Source organism: Diceros bicornis, chromosome 7, assembly GCF_020826845.1.
Source record: "Diceros bicornis minor isolate mBicDic1 chromosome 7, mDicBic1.mat.cur, whole genome shotgun sequence".
Lineage (NCBI taxonomy): Eukaryota > Metazoa > Chordata > Mammalia > Perissodactyla > Rhinocerotidae > Diceros > Diceros bicornis.
Window position 1 is genome coordinate 57,245,431 of NC_080746.1, and position 21,146 is coordinate 57,266,576.

Below are 21,146 nucleotides of genomic sequence, written 5' to 3' on the forward strand. Positions count from 1 at the left end.
AACTGAGTGGCTGAAGAACAGGAATGGGAGAGATTTTTGCTCACCCTTTTGTATCAATTGAATTTTGAACCTTGTGAATGTGTTACCTACCAATTCTCAAAAACTTTTCTGCCACGTTCAGTGCATAAAATAAATCTCTGCTTTTGAACATAAAGAGTACAGTTTTTAATTGACCCATCATTACCATTGATTTTTTATAAACTTTTCTTGAAGCATAACATACCTACAGAAAAGTACACAAATCATAATAGAACAGCTTGATGAATTTTCGTAAAGTGAAAATACCTGTGCAATGAGCGCCCAGATGGAAAACCACCACCAGATTCCTTCATGCCCCCTCCTAGTCGCTACCGGCAAGGAGACATATGTATATGTATATTTACATACATATGCATTTACGTATATATTTGTAGTAGTTATTTTTTATTTACATATATTGTATTAACAGAAAGATAGTTTCTTTTCGTCCCTACTAAATACATTTGAACAAGTATTTCAAGAATGTCATTTTAAAGGCGCATCAAGTTGTTTGCTTTCTCCAGGGCACCCACAGATCTCCATTTGGCCCTTCTGCTTTAGCAGAATAAAAACATCTTTAGCTGTTCCTGGTTGAAGTCAAACCCCTGCAATTGGGAAGGTGCGTTACTGCCCCCGTGTGGTCATACTTGGTTGTTGCACCTCAGCCGGGCACCCAGGTCAATACGGGACTTTCCAACGCTTTAGCTAAGATGAAGAACTAGATAAACTGGGCGCCGTCCTGGGCTGGCATTTTAGAGCAAGCCGTTCAGCCGAGGTGACTTGACAGTCCCAGGCTTGGGTAGCACCTATACAGTTACCCCAGTGCCTGGTAGATGACTTCCACCAGCAGCCTGACCTTCACAAGGAGGAGATGGGTTAGCACTGGGAGAAGGGAGGGGCAGCTGAAGGTTCCTGCAGAACAGCCAGCCAGCTGCTAGAGACTGTGGCCTTGGCATTCTCAGAACACAGTATTTGGGAGGTTCCTGGGTGGGCCCATATGGCTGTAGCCCTGAAGCCCCACTTCTCTGGAGCTTCTCCCTCCTCTCAGGTCCTGTGGGAGAGGTGTGGTGTGTGGGAAGCTTCAATAAACACCAGGGGCATGCCACGAATGCCCTGGACTTCACAGGCCACGACCCACCAGTGTGAGCAGGCACAGAGGGGAAGCAGGAGCCAACACATACTGAGTGCCGTGGGAAGCTGTGGAGAGTTTTTGACAAAGAGATGACATGATGTGATTTACGTTTTTAAAAGCTCACTCTTTGGGGAGGTGGAAGGAACTGGTGATTTCTTGAGAAGAGCCCTCGTAGATGAATGGCCATGGGAAGTGGACCTGCTGGGGAGAACTCCATGAGTAGACGGCGTTGCTGGGGCTGCAGGGCTTGTCTCCCACCTCACACCTGGGGCTCTAGCCTGCATGCAGCTCCAGGAGCAGGTCTGGTGTGAGAGGACAGAGCCCGTGGCAATCAGTGGATATTGACATTGGTCAATTCTAGGTTATGTCTACTTTACTGTCCCTCTCTTGCGGTTTCCTCTTAGCTTAACACTGTCATGCAAAGAGGTTATGGGACACACACCACTAGCCCTACTCAGCAGTGCAGGTATAAAATAGGGCATAAAGGGGGAGAACACAAGTGGAGAAGTAGAGCACAAGCAATCCCTGGAACTCGCGTCCCCCACCGCTCTGTCCTGTTCCAGTAATGCTGACATGGAGAAGGAACATATTTTGCTGACATGAATGATAAAAAAAAGGAACTTTTAAATAGAGTAGTATGGGGAGGGAGCAGCTATGTGACTATGTCACATTGGAAGCCCCTCTGTCGAGGAAGTAGCCCAGTTAGAAAGGGGGAGCCCCTAGAACCCAGTGGCTGCTACCACTGGGCTAATTCAGACATGCTGAGCTGGCTGTCTGCCGAGATGAAAGGAGCCTCTAAGGCCGTCCAGATATGTCTCTCCTCACATTTACAAAAATATTCTGGGTGAATTAGGATGATTTGGGCTGTAACTAAGTCTTCCTAACAGAAGGTGATTTAAGCCATAAAAGTTTTATGGTCTCACTTAACAGGAAGTCAGCAGAACAGTCCCTGCCTGGATTGACTCAGTGGCTCAACCTGTCACCTAGGACCTTGCCATCTCTCCCCTCAGCCCCCCTCCTTGGCAACATCTTCCTTCAAGGTGGTAAGATGGCTGCTGCAGATCCAGACATCACACCATTACACAACAACATCCAAAATCTTCCCCCCTTGTGTCTCTCTCTTTTTTCTTTTTTATCAGGGAGGGAAATCTTTCTTAAAATTCTGCCCCCACCTCCTACCAGGAGACTTCCCCTTTCATCTCACTGGTCAGAACTGGGGCACACAGGCTCCACTAAACCAGCCACAGGGGATGGGGACTATTACCATGATTCATCCTATCAACAGTGAAGAAAGGCAGAAGGCCTGTTGGGAAATGACCACTGTGTCTGCCATTACATTTTTTCTTCTTTTCTCTGATTACAAAAGTCATATATGTTCATTGTAGAAAATTTGGGAAATCCAGAGAAGGAGGAAGAAGAAAATAAAATCTCCTAATATTCCACCACCAGATCCGACCAGTGTGTTATCCATTTTGCACTGGCTTTGTCCATCTCTGTGCTCCACTCCTCCCAGGCCCTCCATCCTCATTTTGCACCAGCCCTTTAAATCTGCCCACCCACCCTCAAACACATAAAAAAATCATAAATAACAGAGTATGTATAATGGATGTGTATGGTTTAAAGAATAATAATGTAATGAACACTTTTGAACCCACCACTCAGCTTGAAAAATGAAGCATTACTAATACTTTGAAGGCCGGATCGCATCCCCTCCTTTCCCTTCCTGAATTTGCTGTTGCTTACTGTGTTAGTTGGTTGTTGCCATAAAAATGCCACGTATTGCCTCAAAACTCAATGAGTATTTGTCTCACTCTCACAGGCTGCAGGTTAACTGCTTTGCCCCAATCTAAGCTGGGCTTGGTGGGACGGCTTGGCTTCAGGTTGTGGGTTGGCCAGGTTTGGCTCCAGGCTGCAGACTGGATCCAGGTCAGCTCCACATGTCTCTCATCCTACTTTGATCAGAGTCTACCTGGGGCTTTCTCTTCTCCTGGCAGCTCACCGAAGTGTGAGAGCCACGTCCAACAGCACAAGCACATTTAAGGCACTGCTCGTGTCATGTCTACTAACATGCCACTGGCAGAAGCAAGTCATAAGGCCAAGCCCAACCTCCATGGGGTGGAAAAGTACACTCCCTTTGCAGTGGAGGAAGGTCCAGTGAATATTTGCTAAACCATAATCCAGACTATCACAAACACGCCTTTGGTTTTCTTCATGGTTTTACCCAATAGGGAGGTATCCCTAAATAATGTATCAGTTCTTCTGATTTTGAACATTGGATTCAGAGTAGATATGTTTTCTCGGAGTTGCTTTTCTCCTGCCTCCTCCTTACTTGCTCTCTCCCTGTTTTATCAGTCAGGATGCTTCGTTGTGTACACAGACACCAATCCTGGCTCACTTCAAGGAAAGGAATTTATCGGAAGCGTGTTAGGTGGTTCACAGAGTTGATGGGAAGGTTGGAGACCCAGGCTCAAGAAGTGGACAGGAGGCAGATCCTGGGGTTGGAGATGGAAGGAGAATGCCCTGTAAAGGGGAACAAAGAAATTTTTGGGGTGATGGAAATATTTTGTATCTTGATTGTGATGGTGGTTACACAGGATATATACATTTGTCAAAACTCACTAAACTATACACTTTACATGGGTGCAGTTTATTGTATGTAAATTATACATCAAGTCATGTAAAAAAGAGAATTTGCTTCATTTAATAATAATTTTAAAAAGTCTATAGTGGCTAGTGCTTGAGAAAGCAACTGTGGGGTTCTCCCTAGACCAGTTTTATATTATTTGGGGTGATATTCCTGGCTCCATACCTGGTGCTCTAGGCCTCTTGTTGATTCTGTGAGCTCCCCAATAGCATTTTTTTTTTTTTTTGGTGAGGAAGACTAGCTCTGAGCTAACATCTGTTGCCAATCCTCCTCTTTTTGCTGAGGAAGATTAGCCCTGAGCTAACATCTGTGCCCATATTCCTCTATTTTGTATGTGGGACGCCACCACACATGGCTTGATGAGCAGTGCGTAGGTGCACGCGTAGGATTCGAACCTGTGAACTCCCATCTGCCGAAGAGGAGCATGCGAACTCAACCACTACAGCACTACACCCTGTTTTTTCAATATGACAGTTTTATTGAGATATGTTTCAATAAACAACTCAATGATTTTGAGTATATTCACAGAGTTGTGCAACCATCACCACGATCAATTTTAGGACATTTTCATCACCCCAAAAAGAAAGCCCATACCCTGTAGCAGTCACTCCCCATTTCCCCCTCACCCCCTATGTTAGTTTGCTAGGGCTGCCATAACCACGTATGTACCACACACTGGGAGGCTTAAACCAACTGAAATTGTCTCTCTCACAGTTCTGGAGGATAGGAGTCCAAAATCAAGGTGCTGGCAGAACCATGCCCTCTCTGCAGGCTCTATGGGAGAATCCGTCCCATGCTTTTTTCTTGGCTTCTCATGTTGCCAACAATCCTTGGTGTTCCTCGGCTTGTAGGCGCATCACTCCAATTGCTGCCTCTGTTGTCACATGACATTCTCCTGGGTCTTGTGTTTTCACGTGGCATTCTTTTCTCTGTGTGTCTCCTCTTCTTATAAAGACATCAGTCATATTAGATTAAGAACCCACCCACTCTAGTATGACCTCATCTTAATTTACATCTTAATTATATCTGCAAAGAACCTATTTCCAAATAAGGTCACATTCACAGGTACCAGGGGTTAGGACTTTAACATATCTTTTCGGGGGACACAGTTCAACTCACAACACTCTCTCATCCCCAGGCAACCACTAATCTACTGTCTGTATTTATGGATTTACCTATTCTGGACATTTCACATCAGTGTAATATACAATATGTAGTCTTTTGGGACTAGTTTTTCTCACATAGCATAATGTTTTCAAGATTCATCCATATTGTAACATGTTGTATCAGTACTCTATTACTTTTTATTCCAAATAACATTCCATTTATGGGCATACCACATTTTGTTTATTCATCCATTAGTTGGACATTTGGGTTGTTTCCACTCTTTGGCTATTATGAACAGTGCTGCTATGAACATTCAAGTACACATTTTGTGTGGACATAGATTTTAATTTCTCTTGGGTTTATACCTAGGAGTGGAATTGCTGGGTCATATGATAACTCTATGTTTAACTTTATGAGGACCTATCAGACTGTTTTCCAAAGCAGCTACACCATTTTACATTCCCACTGAACGATGGACAGGGTTTCCAATTTCTCCACATCCTTGCCAACACTTGTTTTTCTCTGTCTTTTTAATTATTAGCCATCCTCGTGAGTTTGAAGTGGTATCTCATTGTGCTTTTTATCTGCATTTCCCTATTGATTAATGATATTGAGCATCTTTTCATGTGCTTATTCCCATATTCTTTTCAGATATTCCTTCTCTTAAATCAGCCAGAAATTTTTGTCATGTTTTTGTTACTTACAACTCTGAATCCCTGAAACTTTCCTGAGAGTCCCCTTGAGAGGTGTCTGTCTTCTGAGTTGTCTTCAGGGCCTAATGGAGGAGTTCTCTAAGGGTCCTTTGAATCCTCCTCTAAGGTCTCTGAAGACCCCGTGGGTACAGGAGTTCCATTTCACAGAGGCCCTCCAAATTCACCAAGGCCCTGAGGGGTGAGAAGCTGTTTCCTAACTCATTCAATCTTCAGTAAACACTCACTGACTCTCCCTACCTGTCCCACACCTGGCTCTGTGCCTGGGGTCCGGCCTCTGAGGAGCTCATCAGCTGCTACAGAAGGCAGATGTAGACATAGTCACTGCTCAGAGTGACCAGTGCTACTGCAGAGGAAAATTCAAAGGCTCTCTGTCCCTGGGAACAGGAAGCTTCTTATAGACGGAGATAGCTGAGGTAAGTCCTGGAGGATGTGTGGGAGAGCCAGGTGAAGGGGCAGGGTGTGTGGTGGTGCTCGTGAAATGTCTCAGAGAGACAGCTTTGTATTAGTGATGATATAAGTTCAACCACTATAACAATGATCTTATGTGACCTAAGTAGATAGATCTTCTTTAACAGTTCAAGTGTAAGCAGTCCAAGTGGGAGTATAAATGGTGTTTCTGCATAAGAAATTACCCCAAAACTTAGTGGCTTGAAACAATAGACATTTATAGTCTCACATATTTTCTGAGGTCAAGAATTTGGAAGTGGCTTAACTAGGTGATTCTGGCTCAAGGTTCTCACGAGGTTGCAGTCAAGACATCAGCCAGGGCTGCAGTCATCTGAAGTCTTGACAGGAAGCTTGGTTGTTGGTAGGAGGTCTCAGTTCCTCATAATGAGGATCTGTTCTCATGACATGGCAGCTGGCTTCTGCCACAGCAAGTGCTCCAAGAGAGAGTGAGGCAGAAGCCACGATGCTTTTCATTACCTAGTCTCAGAAGTCACTCTCTGTCAGGGGTGTGAATACAGGAGGGAAGAGTTATTGGGGCCATCTTGGCAGGTGGCTAACATAATCTGCCTTCTCAACTTCAATGATTATATCACTCCTACATGCAAATTACTCTCACCCTCCCTCAATGCCCTCAAAAGTCTCATCCCATTACAGCATCGACTTGAAATCCAGAATTTCATCATTTTAGTCAAATTCAGATGCAAATGAGGCTCCTTGGGAGTAATTCCTTAAGTATTCTCATCAAATACAGTTTATCTGCTTTATCTGAACACCTGCAAATGAGCAACAAGTTATCTGCTCTCTGCCCACCCAACACACAATGGTGGGACAGGCCTAGGATAACCACTATGGACCCTCCTCTTCAAAAAGGGAGGAAACAGAAGGCACACAGGAGCCACTGGTCCATAACAATTCTGAAATCAAGCAGGGCACACACTGATTCTGAAATCAAGCAGTTCCATGATCCAGACCCAACTTGGGAATACTTCTCTGTGGGTATTTGTTCTGCCCTCTCAGTCATCCTTCCTTTTTTGTGAAAGGTAGTCCATGTTTGCAGCTGAGTAGTTTTTTTCAGCCTATTTCCTGTTGTAAAAGTTCAGGAGTCTAAACTTTTTATTTTATATTGTCTCTGTCCCTTTCAAATGTAGGCATTTGAGTTTGTGATACATGGTTTAAACAAAGGTCTTGCAGGAAAAAACAAAATCTGCATTCACGCAACTTCCAGGAGTTCAGTCTGACCAAAACATTGGGTGTTCCTTGGGTTTCTCTCTGCCAGAATGTCTAAACTCAGAGTTATTGTCTAGTTATGTGTCAGCCCTCACGTCCAACTGTGAGAGCCTCTAGGGCAGGGCCTATTTCTCAAGGAGAAATAGACAAATCCATAAGTATGGTGGGAGATTTTAACACAACTCTCTAAGTAACTGATACAATGTTCAAATAAAAAAATCAATAGGGACAAAGAAGAGTTGAATAACATGTTTAAAAAATTTGACCTGGGCCGGCCCTGTGGCTTAGCGGTTAAGTGCGCGCGCTCCTGGCGGCCTGGGTTTGGATCCCGGGCACGCACTGACGCACCCCTTCTCTGGCCATGCTGAGGCAGCGTCCCACATACGGCAACTAGAAGGATGTGTAGCTATGACATACAACTATCTACTGGGGCTTTGGGGGAAAATAAATAAATAAAATTATTTAAAAAAAAAATTTTGACCTAATTGACATATACAGAACATTGGATCCAATAATTATAAATACATATTCTTTTCAAGTGCACATGGAATGTTTATTGATATGCTGGGCCATAATGTAAGTCTAACCAAATTGTGAAGAACTAAAATCATATGACCACAGTGGGATTATGCTAGTAATCAAAAACAAATAGAAAACTAGAAAATCCCAAATGTTTGAAAATTGAACCACGTACTACTAAATAATCCATGAGTCAAAATATAAACTACAAGAGAAATTAGAAAATATTTGATTCAATGATAATGAAAATACAATATGTCAAAACTTGTGGAATGCAGTTAAAGCCGTGCTTAGAGTGAAATTTATGGCTTTAAATACACATATTGGAAAGAAAAAAATGGTTGAAAATCAATTATCTAAATATCTAAATATATACAGTGAGGAAAAATTAAATACAAATAAAGTAGAAGGAAGAAAATAATAAAGATGACAGAAGTTAATAAAATAGAAAACAAAGATATGAAAGAGAAAAAGAACCAAAAGTTAATTCTCTGATAAAACTACTAAAATTGATAAACTTCCAGCAAGACTGATGAAGGGAAAAATAGGAGAGACAACTATTACTTTAGAAATGAAGAGCGCAAGGGCCGGCCCAGTGGCCCAGCAGTTAAGTGCACGTGCTCCGCTTCAGTGGCCTAAAGGTTCCCAGGTTCAGATCCTGGGCGCTCACTGATGCACCCCTTGTCAAGCCATGCTGTGGCAGCGTCCCATATAAAGTAGAAGAAGATGGGCACAGATGTTAGCCCAGGGCAATCTTCCTCAGCAAAAAGAGGAGGATTGGCATTGGATGTTAGCTCAGGGCTGATCTTCCACACGAAAAAAAAAAAAAAAACAAATGAAGAGTGCCATCACTACAGATCCTACATTCATCAAAAAGACAATGAGAAGATATCATGAATAACTATATCTCAACAAACTTGAAAATTCAGATGAAATGGACAAACTCTTAGAAAAACACAGCCTAGTAAAACTGACGTAAGAAGAAATAGGAAAACTGAGTAGTCCTGTTTCTATTAAAGAAATTGAATTTTTGATTTAAAAAAATCTTCCCACAAAGAAAAGTCCATGTCCAGATGCTTCCAGAGAACAGAAAAAGTGAAGTACTTCTCAACTTATTTTATGTGATCAGCATTACCTAGATACAAAACCTAACAAGGACATTATAAGGAAGGAAAATGAAAGGCCAAAGATGCAAAAATTCTAAACAAAATATCAGCACACCAAATCCAAAGATCTGTAAATAGGATAATACTACACAACCAAGTTGTGTTTATTCCAGGAGTACAAGGTTGGTTTGACATTTGAAAATTAATCAATATAATTCGCCATGTTAAACAGAATAAAGTTTAAAAGAATCACAGAATCATCTCAAGCGATGTAGAAAAATCATTTGATAAAGGTCACCACCCATTTATGATAAAATCCTTTTCGAACTAAGAATAGAAGGGAACTTCCTTTATCTGATAAAGGATATGCACAGAAAACCTACATCGAACATCATACAGACTGGTGAAATATAAAAATCCTCCCCCCCTGAGATGGGAATGAGAATAAGGGGTCCACTATCACCACTTCTAGTCAATATTGTACTGGAGGTCCTCCCTAGTGAAATAACAAGAAAAAGTGTAGGATTAGGAAAAAAAAAAGTAAAACTATCATTATTTGAGGGCAGGGACGTTGCCTGATTCCTCTGCCAGGGAGTGGCACAAAGTGTTTGGTGGATAACTGTTGAGTGGACAGATAGAGCAATGGATGGACAAAGAAGGCCCAAGCAGGGCCTTCACTACATGAGTGCTGACCACTACACAATCAACAGAAAAAATAAAACTTATAACAGTGAAATTACACACAGTGAAATTTTTTATTGATGAAAAGCTGATGCAAGAATCAGAGAAATCTTCGTAATAAAATGTAGATCAGCAAAGGCCTGGTCACTGTCTCCATTTCTATTTTCTTTCTAGGAGCTTCAGCAGAGAGGTCAGGATATTTGGCCCCCTGTTTTGACCCTAAGGAGGTTTTTGTCTTGTATTTATGAATACATATTTTTAGATGGAATTATATCATATTGATTACTTTTCACTGAGAAAATATTTCCCAGGACAAATGCCATGAGGTCACTTCAATACATTTGATTTTTCTACACAGCCTATTAAATCTATTTCCATTTTCACTTAAATTGAGCTATAATTATCTTCATCTGAAAAATATTTTTCCCTATGAATTTTATAGTGATGATTCAAGTTATCAGTCAATTTAAGAAATCCATATCACAGTTTAATAATTATAGCTGCTGTCATTGTAAGTTATCTTCTGTGCTCATTATTTTTATCTTCTATCAAGTCCACTTTTCCTCAGACAAATTTTGCAGTTCTACATTTTGTCAAGAAGATTTATTTGATTTTTCCATCAATTTTTAGTCAATAAGTAATTCCACTGTGTGCAATTTAGCTGTTGTCAGTTTTATCTTTTTTGTTGATTATGTAGTGGGTATGAATCTTACTCCACAAACTTAGAGGAGTAAGAAATGATATATTACTTTATTCAACTTAAATCAAATTAAGTCCAACTCAGAACTTACATCCTGGTCATTATTTGGGCTCCTTTTCTTGCAAAGGATCTGGGGTCTTTTGTATAGAAAAATATTTAGGGATTCCCCTCTCATGCTTAGTGGATGTCTATGTACTTCTGTCTACAATATGCTGTCCCTCCCTTACCTCTGGAAAGTAGGCCACACACATGTTCAAGCCCCAGACCTTCCTATTTCTGGGACTCTCCTCTCTTTCACTGCTTTCAAAGGCATTGGCTTTCTCTCCTCTGTCCACCCCCCAATATAACCCTTTCATGGCCTTTCCAGAAAACAGCCTCCCACCATGTCGTGGGTGAGAAGCAAATTTCTTTTCCCCTTAATTCATCCAGGTTAGGATTAGAATACTTCAAGAGAAGTTTAGAAGAAAAGGAAATGCCTAGAAGAAAATTTGGGACCTGGAAGGGATGGATTTGGTCTAGGAGCACAGATTTCTCCTTCTCTTTGAAATCAGTTTTACTGACAAAGGATGATTGTCCACAATATAAAAAAACATTCTGGGCCGGTCCCGTGGCTTAACAGTTAAGTGCGCGTGCTCAGCTACCAGCGGCCCGGGTTCGGATCCCGGGCGCGCACCGACGCACTGCTTCTCCGGCCATGCTGAGGCCGCGTCCCACACACAGCAACTGAAAGGATGTGCAACTATGACATACAACTGTCTACTGGGGCTTTGGGGAAAAAAAGGAGGAGGATTGGCAATAGATGTTAGCTCAGAGCCGGTCTCCCTCAGCAGAAAGAGGAGGATTAGCAGGGATGTTAGCTCAGGGCTGATCTTCCTCACACACACACAAAAAACTGTCCAAAATTAGAGAAAAAAATGACAACCACCCTTAAGATCACAATGAGAGCGGACTAGTGGGTACACAGGTGGTTATTATTCTATTTCCATCTCTTGGATTTCATTCACAACAACATAGCAGGCCATAGCTACCTGGGCAGAGCCTTGGCCTTTGTGGGCGCCCTGGCTTCCAGGCTTTTCCCTGCTGGAGGCTTTCCTGCCTCAGTCCTGCTCTCTCTCCGCTGTTTTGCTTACCTAAAGCTCCATCCTGAGCAACCTCCCCTCTGCCTGATCTTGTCCACTCTGCTCCATTCATCCCTGCCATCCACAAGTACCTCTGGCCAACCTTTCTGGAGCTTTCCTCCTTCATAAAGAACCAAAACAATACAGTTCTAAGCAAACAAAGCAAAATGCAAAACGCTTGTTTCTGCAGAGTTTTAGGGTTGAAAAGAAATTTACCTGAGACTCTCATGACAACCCTGTGAGGTATGTGCGAACATCCACATTTTGCAGAAAGGTGAAATGACTTACCCAAGGTCACAGAGCTTGGGGTGGTGCGAGGGTGGAGAGGGGGAAGAGGATTGGAATTCAGTTCCATCTGGCTCCTTAGTCTCTGCCAATTGCATCCCACTATCTCTTCAATCCCACACCCCATTAAAAATTACTATCACAGACACAAGCCCCCGATCTTTGTCATCCCTTCCCACATATTCTGTGCTCTCATCCAACTACTTGAGAGAGGGGTTCTTAACTTGGGGCCTATCTAGGAGTCCATGGAGAGAACGCAGGGGTTCTGTGATCTTGGATGGGAAAGTTACATTTTTACGTTCATTAATCTTTACACAAATTTAGTATTTCCTTCCATTTTGAACATAGGTAACAAACCAAGTAGAATTAGCAGTTTCTGTGACTTCATCACTAACAGAAATCACAGATGTTTCCACATCACATTACAGTTGTTACAGATATCTTGAAATATTGTTGGTGTTCATCACTACTTTGAAATTGTGGCAGTCATTAAACTGGCAGTGAGACCTTGTTATTTAATTTGTGAGTAAACATATATATTACTGATCAGATTTTAAAACATTTCGATAACTATATGTCAATAGAAATGGTTTCTTTTGCAATCCTATGTATTTTATGTTATGCATTTAAAATTACTATCTTGAGAAGGGGTTCATAGGCTTCACCAGCCTTCCTACAGGGTCCACGGCACAAAAAGGTTGAGAGCCCCTGACTTAAATTTCCTGAACTCAGAGGGAGCTTCCTCTGCCCCCTATAGGCCCCTTCACTGTCTGCTGAGTTCCTTCTCACCCTTCACAGTATAATTCAAGGGTCTCCTTCAGTAAACTTTCCCAGAGGACCTCAGTCCAGAATGGAATTTGGTGACTAGAGTTCCAGTGACCCCTCTCTTGCCCCCGCCCATCCCTACCCCCGGGCAGCATTGCAGGAGCTGGTGTGCGGGGCAGCCTTACTTCTTTGGCAGTGCAAGGGGCTTGCTTTGCTGGTGATCCTTGATGGAGGAGGTTAGGAGGGCCAAGTCAGAAGCTGGAGGAGGGACTTTTTGAGGCTCCAGGTACAAGAGCCCTAACTGTCTTGGGGCCCGTTGACTGTGGACAGCACAGAGCTGGGGAGAGGACCCATCTCTCCTCTTCTGAAGGGAATCGGGTGCTTTCCTGGAGCCTGAGGCTGAGCTAAAGAGACATCAACACAGGGCACAGTGGAGCTGGGCCAGGGTTGAAGGAGCATGGAGGGTACATAGGGAACTGTTTTGTTCGCCTATACTGTGAATTTCATGAAATCTTATCTGTTTTGGCTCACTACTCAGAACCCAGAATCCAGTATGATATTTGGCAAATTATGGGTACTTGGGAAAAGCTTGATAATTGAATGAATGGATATGAGATTATAATTGAGGGGGTAGGGGGTTGGTGGGGCTTTGTAGGGGCAGGAGGTCCTGTGTAATGTGACAATTTATATTCATTCATTTGACAAATATTACTGAGTGATTACTATGTGCCTGGCATTGTTACTCTGTTGGGGACACAGCAGTAAACACGAGACAAAAATCCCAGCCCTGACGGAGCTTGTAGTGTCTTGAGGAGAATCTGCAAGTGGCAACGCTCTGCTTATACTTGACCTCTTGGGCTGGGTTAGGTTCCCTCTGGGCTCCCACAACCCCCCTGCTTTCTTCCACCATGGCACTGATCACACTGGGATGTAACTGTATGTCAGTTTATTCCCTAGACTGTGAGCTCCTTGGGGACAAGGCCATGTTCCATTCACCCCTGAGCTCTGGCACCAGCAAAGGATCAGGGTCAGTACCTTCAGCTGGATGAATAACGAATAAGTATCTAACACTGTCCGTCCGTCTTTTTTGTGTGTGTGTGTGAGGAAGATCAGCCCTGAGCTAACATCCATGCCGATCCTTCTCTTTTTGCTGAGGAAGACTGGCCCTGGGCTAACATCTGTGCCCATCTTCCTCCACTTTATATGGGATGCCGCCACAGTGTGGGCTGACAAGCGGTGCCTCGGGCACGCCCGGGATCTGAATCTGCGAAGCCCAGGCCGCCAGCAGCGGAGTGTGCGCACTTAACCACTACGCCATGGGGCCGGCCCCATGTCCATCTTCTTCGATGGGGGTCCACAGACCCCAGCTGGACAAACGGCAGCTCTTCTGGGAATAAAAGCCCCTTTGTTCTTACTCTTTTCTGGAAGGCTTTTCCACCTTCTAGTTGAAATGAAAATTGGTGGCTCCTTCTCTCTTTCTCCCACCATCCAAACATCACTCAAAAAAAAGAAAGAAAGAAAAAGAAAAGAAGATGTCTCTTGCTCTCTGGACAGGCAAAGTTATGAAATTCCTGGGTCAGGCACTGGGCTTTCCATGAATTAACTCATTTCACCATATGAAGGAGATAATGTTAGTTATATCTTACAATTGAGGACATGGAGGTCCAGTAAGGAGAAATTATTTTCCTAATGTCATAGCTTCTAAGTGACTAAGCTGGGATATGAACCCAGATCTGGCCTCCTTATGTCTGTGCACTTTGTATGACACCAGAGTTCTCCATGCTAATTTGAAGTATGCACCATGGGGGAGACAGGGCAAGAACTAAGAGCCAATAAGGGTTAAAAAGAGAAAAGGCACAAAGACAATGGATGTTAACACCAGTTTTTCATAGCTGCTATTAAAGAGATGACAAATTAAATGGAACTGATAAACATTTCCCAAAATATACTTCTCTGAATCTGTTTGGGGTACTTAACATATTTGCTAATTAGTTGATTATGTGTGTTTCCAGCTTAATGGGTGTATTGGTTTCCTAGGGCTGCCTTAACAAATTACCACAAACTGGGCGACTTAAAACAACAGAAATTGATTCTCTCACAGTTGAGAGGCCAGAAGTCTGAAATCAAGGAGTTGTCAGGGTTGGTTCCTCCTGGAGGCTCTGAGGAAGAATCCCTCCACGCCTCTCTCTTAGCTTCTGGTGGCTGCTGGCAAGCCTTGATACTCCTTGGCTTGGGGCTGCGCGACAATCTCTGCCTCTCTCTTCACATGGCCTTCTCGTTGGTGTCTCTGTGTCTCTAATCTCTCCTTTCTCTTTTAGACACCACCACTTGTTGCATTTAGGGCCCACCTAAACCTAGGATTCATTTCATCCTGAGATTCTTAACTGCCAAGACCCTACCTTCACATAAGGTCACATTCACAGGTATGGGGGTTAGGACTTGGACATATATTTCTGGGAGACACAATTCAACCCACTGTAATTAGTATGCTTTTTTTTTTTTTTTAAGTTTATGAACTTGAGTAGCTGTATGTAAAGGACCTCCTAAATGTAAACTTAGCTCCAAATTCTCTTCTGATCTTTGTCAGTAACACCCCTCACCCCTGTCAGCTCTTTATAGCATGCAAAGCATCTGGTACCTTAATTCAGTCTTTTATCTGCCCTGGGAGTTCTGCAAGGTTAGCCATTTTTTGGATAAGGAAACAGGTGCAGGAGGGCAAGTGACTTGACCTAGGACACCCAGTTCTGGCTGAGGCAGGATTTGAACCCAGGATGTCAAGACTCTTTCCTCGTACTGCTGCTGCTACACAGGTGCTTCGGTAGCTGTAATCAGTTCGTAAAGATTCATTTGTGATTTACTTTTGCCCTTAACTTTATTTAACGTGCACTCTTCCCTTTGTCGTTAAAATTTTTTTTTCCCAGCTTTATTGAGATATTTCCCTTGTCACTTTAAATGGTTGTCTATATAGTCTATATACTTGTCATGTTAATTGGTTGATTGGTTGATTACGGAAACCTTACCCTGTGAGAAGCTCCAGGTGAACCAGCTCAGGGCCACGGAGATGAGCCAGACCACCTTGGTCCTTGTCCTTGAGGGCAGTAAACAGATAGTGAACACAGAGTGTGAGCAGGCTATGGGAGTGAGTGGGCTCCTAACCTAACCGGGGTCAGGAGAGGTTTCCTGATGTCCGAATTAGGTCTTAAAGGGTACGCAGGATGCAATCTTATTCCTTTAATATTGGCTATTAGAATTAAATATTAGGATGGGCATTTGATACCCATCTATTGGACGTTAGTGTGTTTTGTTAGTTTTCTAGCACTCTGTCAAGCTGGCACACAGGTTTATATAACACACTTTGTCACAAATGGCAGTAACTTCCATTTTCCCAGGTTTGGGTCATTTACAAAACATTTTCACACTCCTTGCCTCATTTGCTGTCACAAAAATCTCTTTGAGAATGCTTTGTTTATATTCATGAGTATTTCTCTTGTTTTATATCTTAGCTAAATTAAAAAATTATACTTTAGGGTCGGCCCCGTGGCTTAGCGGTTAAGTGCGTGTGCTCCGCTACTGGCGACCCGGGTTCGGATCCCGGGCGCACACCGACGCACCGCCTCTCCGGCCATGCTGAGGCCGCGTCCCACATACAGCAACTAGAAGGATGTGCAGCTATGACATACAACTACCTACTGGGGCTTTGGGGGGAAATAAATAAATAAATAAAATTATAAAAAAAAAATTATACTTTAATTTTCCAACAAGATGATTACAAAAGTTTAAAAATTAAATTAGATAACTTTGGAACATACAATCATTCAAATTGCACTAACTGAGAATTAAACCAGGGTCTGGTTTCTGACCCTAACTTGGCCAACTCTTCCTCTCTCTGGGTCTCAACTTCCTCTGTGATAAAATGCGCATGTGAAGGCAGTGTAGGCTGAAGGATTAAATGAGATAATGGATCTTAGACACCAGCACAGCACCTGGCTCATTAAAGATTGGTTCTCCTAACATGGTCTCTAATGTCCATTTTCCTGTAATTCTAAAGCAATTCTTAAAGTAATACTCCAGCCCACACATGTGTCCCAAGGCTCCTAAAGAGAAACTCTGAGAGAGAGAGCTCAAGGCCAGCTCATTAACATAGCTAGGACAAAAGCATTTCACAGTCCAAGTTAATCAGATAGTAACAGGCAAAGGATAGTGTTTTGACACTGTCATTTCCACCCCGAGCTTGTTTTGGTTGGGTTGCAGAAAAAAAATTGGTTGTGGTAGAAATAATCAACACAAAATAAAACTGACAATGGCTAAAACTACACATGGTAAAAATATATTATGGATGGAAAAGCAAACTGAATGATCCCATCTTTGTTGGTAAACATTGAACATTGCAAAGTTGACCCCCCGGAAAATTCCACTTGGTAGAAGTAATCAACACAAAATAAAACTGACAATGGCTCAAAATGCTCCCAGGAAAAGGTAGACTTGATGGAAATAATGACTAGAAATTTCATAACAGCTGAAGCAATAATCAGTAAACATTGATAAAGATAAAAGGTAACTGATAAATTAAATCTTTCTTGGAAAATTGATAGACAAAAGAATATATCTTGAGGAAAATTCAATATAGAAAAAAATCTAGAAAAGTTAGAAATTGTTTAACTGTGTTATATAGAAAATTTATCAAGGAACTGAATTGACGTAATGGAGTTAATTCCTTAAATACTTTAATAAATTCATTAGTAATAATATAACTCTGAGTAAAAAGTTTACATGCCAAGATTTGGCAGGGATTTGGAGAAAGAATTCTCACATTAGATGAAGGGTTTGGACTGTAAGTGACACTTTACAGTCTTCACAGCACTTTCATACCCATAGTTTTATTGGATTCTCCTAATAACCTTATGAGGTGACAGGTTAGGAATTATTCCTTCCATTTTACAGATATAAACACTGAGGTTCAGAAAAGTTAAGGGACTTACTAAAAGTCACCCAGCATGTTCAAGGCAAGGTCTAACTTAGGATCTGATTTCCAGATTCCTAGCCTGGTAAGCTTCCTCATACTTATTCCCCTAGCTCAGATAATGCTTTACTTGCTGGACAGACCAGACCCCTTCTAATTTTGACCACCCAGCCCCCACTTTCTGCCAGTAGAAGTGAGGAAAAGGAGGAGGAGAAGGAGGGGAGAGGGTTAGAAGAAGGGATGGCCAATGCAACACTCAGAGAGGGGAAAGGACACAGCCAACATGTCATAGGCACTTTTCTTACTATTCTCAGAAACGGGGGCAAAAGGGCTAGGATTTTTTCTGTGGGGGGGAGGTGCTGGGATTTTAAGGCTGGGAGAATAGGATGAAAAACAAGATAGGCAGTTTGAAAAAGACAGTGCCTGATGTATTTGGGGAAAGTGAGTCAACGGCTAAGCGTGTTACTAGATTTAGGTGGGGTGAAGCTGAAGTGATTGGCTGCAGCAGGACTGTCTACCAACTTAACCTCTGATCCAGGCAACCTGGGCTTTCTCCAGTAGGCCTGCAGTTCTCCAGTGGGCTGGCTAATGGAGCTGGCATGTTCTGGTGTTTCTTGCAGAACACCAAGAAATAATGACATGTAGGGCCGGCCCCGTGGCTTAGTGGTTAAGTCCGCGCGCTCGCTGCTGGCGACCCGGGTTCGGATCCCGGGCGCGCACCGTTGCACCACTTCTCCGGCCATGCTGAGGCCGTGTCCCACGTACAGCAACTAGAAGGATGTGCAGCTATGACATACAACTATCTACTAGGGCTTTGGGGGGAAAAAAAAGGATTTAAAAAAAAGAAATAATGACATAAAATCTAAATACTGTAACTGAATACAGGATTTATGCTAAATCAGAGATCATCTAATACTATATTCCATATTCTAGGAGAGCTGGACACAAAAGAAGGAAAAAAATCTTTTAAGCGTAAGACTTATTTATTCAGTCTATAGACAATGCTTTGTTTAAGTAGACCTTTGTAGACCTTTCACAATAACTTTGTTCCTTCCTGTTCACTCCCCTTCCCCAAAGTGATCTCTGGCCCACAGATTAGAAACCATTGCTCTAAGAATTTAGATATAAGGAAAATCAGTGTGCTTAAAATATGTTCTAGGGAAGGTAGGACTTTGGTTTGAGTTTCAAGAATGAGTAGGAGAAAAGGAGGAATCAGGTGTGGAAAGATCAGAACAAGGAAAAATTTGAGAAGAGACAACGAAAATTGAGAAAATCTTCCCTACTAACTTAATGTTCTTTCATGAATTGTAAGTGACCATCATTATTTGTTTTAATAGGGGAACTGTTGAGCTCACAGAAAAATCAGAAGGGCTTAGTCCTGGAGCATCACCAAGGGCAACAGGAAGCCACAGAGAGCTTTTAGGCAGCAGAAAGGTTGTTGGATTTGGATATTTTATATATACATATATATATATTATATATATATATTTTTTTTTGAGGAAGCACTAACATCTGCTGCCAATCTTCCTCTTTTTGTTTTTTTTTTCTTTTTTCTCCCTGAAGCCCCAGTACATAGTTGTGTTTCATAGTTGTAGAGCTGTGGCTCTTCTATATGGGACGCCACCTCTGCATGGCTTGGTGAGCTGTGAGCAGGTCCACGCCCAGGAGCCTCACTGGCGAACCCCTGGCTGCGGAAGCTGAACGCAGGAGCTCAACCACTACGCCACAGGGTCGGCCCCTGGAAATTATATTTTTTGAAAGTAGTCTTATAGCTTAAAAAATTATGTGCTTCCTTTAAACAATTCAGGCAATATGAAAATAAAAATTACTTGAAATCTGACACCCTTTACTCCAACATAATCACAGAGAATATTTTGAGGAAGCTCTTTTCTCAAATCTCTTTATGTTTATAGAATATTGTCTCAAACTTCACATAAATTGGACCGTTCTCAACGTGCTGTTCTGTAATCAATTTTTCCCCTCGAGAATAAATTGTGAATAGCTTTTCCTGTCAATAACTAGATCTCTATCATTATTTTAAACGGCTGCTTAGTATTGCATTGATTGAATATGTAATTTAACCAGCCCCCTATTGATGAAGATTTATGTTTTCCCCCCATAACAACAACCTCATATAACAACCTTAACAACCTCATATAACAACCTTGTGCATTCATCTTTTCCAAATTGTTTATCTTTTTAAGGTAAACTCTTAAAAATAACGGAACTGGGTCAAGAAGTATGCCCTTTTTACATTTGGATTCAAATTGCCAAATCGTCCTCAGATTTGCAGGGAGACCAGGAGGAAGCTGCTGCATTAGTTCTGGTGTGAGACAGTCGCAACGGGAATGGCGAAGACAGTACAGACTCACAGGTGATCTAGTCCATTTAGGCCTGTCCTCAGTGGGTTGGCATATTCCTTCCTTTTTTCCTCTCTTTCATTTCTTTTTCTTAACATGGAGGAAGAACTGAGAACTTCATCTCCCAGCATTTCGCGGGGACCGCACTCCCTGGGAACTGTAGTACCAGGTCTAAGAAGGGCCGGAAGGAGAGTGAGAGGCTATGGGGCATGCTGGGAAACGTAGTCCAGAGGGCTGCGACTATGTGGGTGTGCGTGTGGGTGTGCGTGCGCGCGCGCGCGTGTAAAGGTTGGAGACGCTGCGAACATCACCACTTGGGTATGGGGCCGCGGGGCGACCTAACTTCCCTCACAGGTGGTCTTTGAGTCTACAAAAGCAGCCTGCGGATGGTTGGCTTTCTTCCATTGTCCGCGACCAGGAAGGGCGCGGCCCCTGCGCACTGGGCGCGCGGCTAGAGGCGCAGGCCGCGCGCGGGCAGGAGCAGGGCATGCCGGGAGTTGTGGTCCCGGGGTGCTGAGGCTGTGGGACGTGTCGTGGCGCCGCGCCGGCTCCTCCTTCCCCTCCCTTCTCGGCGGTCCCCCGCCCCCTCCCTCCGTCTCCTCCTCCCTCACCCGCAGCCGAGCGCCCCCTCCCCCACCCGTCGGGCTCCTCGGCGGCTACTGCAGAGGATTCAGAGCCGAGTCGCTGAGAAGGAGGAGGCTCCCGGTCCCTGCGCGCCATCCGCCACCTTACTGGACACGGGCGAGGGAGCGAGAGCGTCGCCTCAGTAGCCTCCAGAGAAGACAAGGGCATCGCCGCCTCAGCCGCCGCCGCCGCCGTTTTCGCCTACAGCGGCTCGTCGGTGAGGAGACCCCCTCCCCGCCCCCCACCCCCGGTCCGCTCTCTCTGAGCCGGGGCGGGTGGTGCTGGGGAGAATGAGAGTGGGGGCTGCAGAGCCCCCACGCGGGTTGGCGGAAGGGGGTTGAGGTCGCGGTGGAACGGCGCGCTGGCAGGGGATACTTGTCCAGGCGCGGGCTGGGGGTGGGGTGAGGGTGGGACCCAAGCAGGTTTGGGGGGGGACAGGGGAAGGGGACTTTCAATGGGGAATGACCGGAGCTGGGACAGGAGCGTGGGGTTGGGGGGGTCGGGGTGGAATTTGGGATGGTTTTGTGTGAGATGGATGATGAGACTGGAGTGGGATGGCTTTTAATGGGGGAGGGGACTGAATGAGGGTGGTGGATTTGGGGTTGGCCTGGAGCAGTTGACAGCTTGGGATCCGAGCTGGACGCGCGGTAGAGGGGTGATTTCAATAGAGAGTGGGCTTGCGGGGTTGGTTAGGACCCTGGAGGGTGTTAATTCAGTCGGGTGGAATTTGGGGTGGACCC

General features: G+C 43.7%; 1 protein-coding gene across 2 annotated transcripts in view; it reads left to right on the forward strand.

Moving 5' to 3' along the window:
* The first annotated feature begins 20,243 nt into the window (after positions 1-20,243).
* The window catches only part of FAM168A (family with sequence similarity 168 member A), a 180,274-nt gene continuing 179,371 nt past the window's right edge, over positions 20,244-21,146 (forward strand). Inside the window, exon 1 of one of the 2 annotated variants that reach the window (XM_058545629.1) lies at positions 20,244-20,623. The gene's annotated coding sequence lies outside the window, so the exon portion shown is untranslated. The remainder of the gene's footprint in view (positions 20,624-21,146) is intronic. The other variant, XM_058545633.1, reaches the window with a different exon arrangement.